Source organism: Oryza glaberrima, chromosome 1, assembly GCF_000147395.1.
Source record: "Oryza glaberrima chromosome 1, OglaRS2, whole genome shotgun sequence".
Taxonomy (NCBI): Eukaryota; Viridiplantae; Streptophyta; class Magnoliopsida; order Poales; family Poaceae; genus Oryza; species Oryza glaberrima.
The window spans coordinates 11,085,395-11,090,368 of NC_068326.1; the positions used below are offsets into that span (position 1 = coordinate 11,085,395).

Below are 4,974 nucleotides of genomic sequence, written 5' to 3' on the forward strand. Positions count from 1 at the left end.
CCGCCACCATCATGGCAGCAGGCTAGCAGCTAGCAACAACACTCCACCTTCACCTATCTAGGCTACTAAGCCAGACAGCGCAAGCAAAGCAAGCAGCCGAGGAAACCAATCAATGGCGAGCAGAGCAGCTCAGTCGCCGCGTTCTTGCAGACTCACGAGGTCGTCGTCGCGGCTCGCTCGCAGGACACCACGCAAGATTTTCATGGAGTTCTTGAAGGGAGAGAAGATATCTCGGCGTCGTGGAATTCTTGTGGTCAGAACCGGCGGCGGCGAGCGTAGCTAGGTAGCGAGCGGCGGCGGACGAGGTTTGCGGCGAGGGGGGAGCAGACCGCGAGCCACGGGTCGCCGCCTCGCCCGGCACCGCCGCGGCCACGCCTCGCCTCGCGCGCCTCGCACCGCGGCGGCCGGGAATCTTGCCGGCGCCGGGGAGGAGAACTGCAAAGTCGTCGACACTCGGGGGCAATCCGGGCATTTAAAAAAAGATCTCTCCTCTTTTGACTCAAAAATAATAAAATAATGTGACCAGTGTCCTACGGTCAATTACACACTTTTTTTTAAGTGTATATTAGCCGTGTCACATTTTCATGGTGTCTCCTAGCCAATTACACATTTTTTTTTTATGTTCTTTAACAAATTTTGCCTATTTGAAAATATAGTGGTTTCACAGCCCAGTACAAATAAACGCGCCTCTCCTCCTCTCCCTGTTCGCTCGCATCTGCTGCAATACGCTGGACTGCTGGAGCGGCGGCGAGGATGGCGCATCCGGTGGCGGAGGCCGACGAGAAGAGCCCCTTCGGCCGCTTCACCGCGGAGGAGTTCTACGCGCGCCATAGCGTGCTGCATTCCACCTCCACCTTCGTCAACCCGCGGGGTCTCCGCATCTTCACCCAGCGCTGGGCTCCCGCGGGGGTCGACGCGCCCCTCCTCGGCGCCATCGCCGTCGTCCACGGCTTCACGGGGGAGTCCAGCTGGACGGTGCAGCTCACCGCCGTGCACCTCGCCAAGGCCGGGTTCGCCGTCGCCGCCGTCGACTACCAGGGCCACGGCTTCTCGGATGGGCTCCAGGACCACATACCTGACATCGTGCCCGTGCTCGACGACTGCGACGCCGCGTTCGCCCGCTTCCGCGCCGACTACCCTCCGCCGCTGCCGTGCTTCCTCTACGGCGAGTCCCTCGGCGGCGCCATCGTGCTGCTGCTGCACCTCCGGGACAAGGAGCGGTGGCGCGACGGTGCGGTGCTCAACGGCGCCATGTGCGGGGGTCAGCCCCCGGTTCATGCCGCCCTGGCCGGTCGAGCACCTGCTGTGGGCGGTGGCGGCGGTGGCGCCGACGTGGCACCTCGCCTTCTCCCGGGGCAACATGCCCGACCGGTCCTTCAAGGTGCCGTGGAAGCGCGCCCTGGCGGTGGCGAGGCCGCGCAGCACCATGGCCCCTCCGCGCGCCGCCACAGCTCGGGAGCTCCTCCGCGTGTGCCGCGAGGTGCAGTCCCGGTTCCAGGAGGTGGAGCTCCCGCTCCTGGTGGTCCACGGCGGCGACGACACCCTGTGCGACCCCGAATGCGCGGAGGAGCTCCACCGCCGCGCCGGCAGCGAGGACAAGACGCTGCGGGTGTACCCGGGGATGTGGCACCAGCTGTCGGCGAGCCCGAGGAGAACGTCGACAAGGTGTTCGGCGACGTTCTCGACTGGTTCAAGTCGCACGCCGCCGCCACGCCCGGCGAGGGGCAGCAGTAGTGGGTCCAGGTCGGTCCGCTGGTCACGCGTGCCGCGTGCGTGGGTGTCGGCGTGTGATCCATCATCCATGGCGGGTTCAAGCAAGTACGTGCGTCGTTGCCGAGTGAAACGCGATTTGATTTGATCTGGTATCCGTTGTATATCTCCCAATCTCTTCGAGCGAGTGCCCTTGTCGTGTGCATGCTTTTGGTGTTACTCCCTCCATCTCAAAATGATCATCATATATATTTGTTTACCAAGAACAAGGCTAATTTAAATCACATCAATCAAGACATCATGCACACATTCTCTCATAATACATGTATCGATTAAAAATATCATATCAATTACACCGTAGTATGCATAAAGTCTCTCATGCTACATTAATTGTGTCCATGCGGTTATATAATAATTAATTTGAGCAATTTTAAATTCCATTATATGATAATCAATTTGGAATGGAGGAAATACCAATGAACTGAATGTGAAAAAAAAATCTTGTGATGTTCTCGTGTGCCTGTGAGAGTTGGGGGAACGATGGATGGGACGCTGCCTTTCTCCTTGGGAGGAAATTCAAGTGTTTTATGGTTTAGTAATTGAAGTGTTTAATTTTGGTGAAATTTGCCTACAATTCTCGTTAATTTCAGCATTTAGAAAAAGGACCGTGAATAAGATTTTTTTTTACTTTCTCTTGCTCATTGGCTTAGAACATGGAAATGCCAAATCACCAATTTAGAACTTTGTGCCAAGTAAAAATAGAAAGGCCCAAGACCGAAGTAGGGTTCACAACGGGGTAGGTCTAGATCAGGTGGGGCAGGGACGGCCCAACCCGCATCCCCGACTTTCACTCCACAGCCCCAGATCTCAAGTTCGGATTTAAATAGGACCCCTTCACCGACCAGGACCCCATAGGATGGAGAACAAGGGGAAGCGACAATGACCAGCCAGTGATGTGTGATCGAAAATCTTGTCGCACCACCAATGAGCTTGGAAAGGTAGAGGTATGGGTGAAGCTGGGGAAAGCTCATAAAAAATCTTGCCGCGGTACCAGCGAGCTTGGGAAGGCATATGTATGGGTGCAGCTCCTACAAGATTGGTGATAAACATGGAGTTCATTAGGGAGAAGCTGAGGTGGAGGAGTACCGACAGGAAGCTACGGAGGAGAGGGATTGGGTGCGACAAGAAAAAATAAAGGAAGGATCAGGTGTAGCGAGAAAAATGAACTCGTCAAGCAGTGGGTCGTGCATCCACGATGCATGGACGTCTTGCATCCACTAATCCGTACTGCGTGCCACAGTGACTCCCTGTCCTCGCACCTGTGGGACAAAACTAGCTAGTTCCTGTCTTGGGTCTTGCCCCAATCCACTCGTGAGGCCAAAATTCCCCGGTCTCATTAGGGACAGCACCCTGGCCACATAGGGGAATTGCCACCCCTAGTCCGCATGGGTTTATGCTATCGAATAGAAATACATGTGAACCACATATTTACGTCCTTGATAGAAGTTCATACGGTTTATCTGCCGTCCATGTCTCTTTGTCACTGCTCTTTAAGCTTTCCAATGTAGATCTACCTTATTTGCTTGGGATTCGGATTGTCATTGCCGATTTAAAACCGAGGACAAGAGAAAAGGTGGAAGGACGAATGGGTTTGTTATCGATTAGAAATAAACGGGGAGCACAAATTTAAATCCTGTTCAAACTGCTGAAGGAGGCTGAATTATCTGACTAGCTAGTTGATTTATTTATGGATTAATTGTATACTATAAAATAAACAAAAATATATTAGAAAAGGTAACCTAAGCAATGTTAATGGATAAAATATTTAGAAAAATTGTAATTTCAAAACAGGCAACGGATAATCGGGTTGATAATCCGCACCATGTAAGCTAAAAAGAACGGGACCCTTATATCATAGCTATACTGAATTAACATTTAGAACTTTCCTCCATCTCTCTGTCTCTAGGTCCTGCCACCTTGGCATGTTCTTTTCTTCGTTTTCCTAACTTCTACTCCTTTACTTTTTTCACACACGTTTTCCGAAATAATAAACAGTGTGATTTTTTTAAAAAAATATCCACAAGAAAGTTGCTTTAAAAACATATTAATATATTTTAAATTTTATTTAGTTAATACTTAATTAATTATATGTTAATTCTTCCATTTTATGTACCGAAGGAAAGGGAAGATTCTCAGCCTTTAATATGCTTTCTTTGATTGGATGATTGATCAGAAACTTATTATTCTAGATAAAACAAAAGAGTTTAATTGGAGGGAGAATCTCTTGCCAGCAGCAGCTTAAGGCACCCGTTGAAACATGAAGATCATTCGCGATTCATACAGGATTTGTACTGACTTATCAAATAGCGTTTGCATAATTATATTATGAAATTCATTTGTTGCTGTCACCTTTAATTTTGCTTTCTTTGAAGCCTTCCAATGGAGATAAAAAGAACTTTCAATTATGATTAAAAATTAAACTTATAGATCCTCTCATTGGAGAACTCAAACTTTTAAATATGATTTAGAATTAAAGTAGAAAACCTTCCTGTTGGACAGAAGTCTAGGTAAAAGAATAGTTAGAGCTAGAACCATATCCCTTGCCATGCCAGCAGAGAAGATTTTAAGAATTAAATTTGAAAATATACTGTTGATTAGTTTTTTTCTTAGAAATATTCGGGATGTAAATTTTTTTAACAGAAATATACTATCGGTCTCACAAAACCGTTGCGCGAGAATGACGTGGGTATGATAATATGGGCGTACTCGCACGAGGAAAGCGCGAGACCGCGCGGTGTCGCGCAACGACATCGCTGAGACCACGCGGTCTCGCTCGTCAACGGTCTCGCACATCACAAGCGCGAGAGCGAACGGCTTGCTTAGAAAGCAGCCGCATTATAAGTGACTAAATTACCATATTAGTGATTAATTAATGATAGTTAGTAATAAATGAGGTTGATTAGCGATTAATTAATCGATAATTAAACCACTTGAACTCAGCCGTTCGGTCTTGCTATTTCCTCATACGATACCACGCAGTCTCGCGATGTCATTGCGCGACAACACGCTGCCGCCCATATCATCATGCCCATATTATTCTCGCGCAATAGTTGTACGAGACCAATAAGTGTATTTGTGCCAAAAAAATTACAGCCCAAATATTTATAAGAAAAAATAAATTAACAGTATATTTACAAATTTAATTCAAAATTTTAATTAGAAGTAGAATCCCTTGCCAGCAGCCCAGCAGCAGCTTAAGGCATA

General features: G+C 48.6%; 1 pseudogene; it reads left to right on the forward strand.

Moving 5' to 3' along the window:
* Positions 1 to 724: 724 nt before the first annotated feature.
* LOC127760149 (caffeoylshikimate esterase-like) lies at positions 725 to 1,845 on the forward strand (annotated as a pseudogene).
* Positions 1,846 to 4,974: the final 3,129 nt, after the last annotated feature.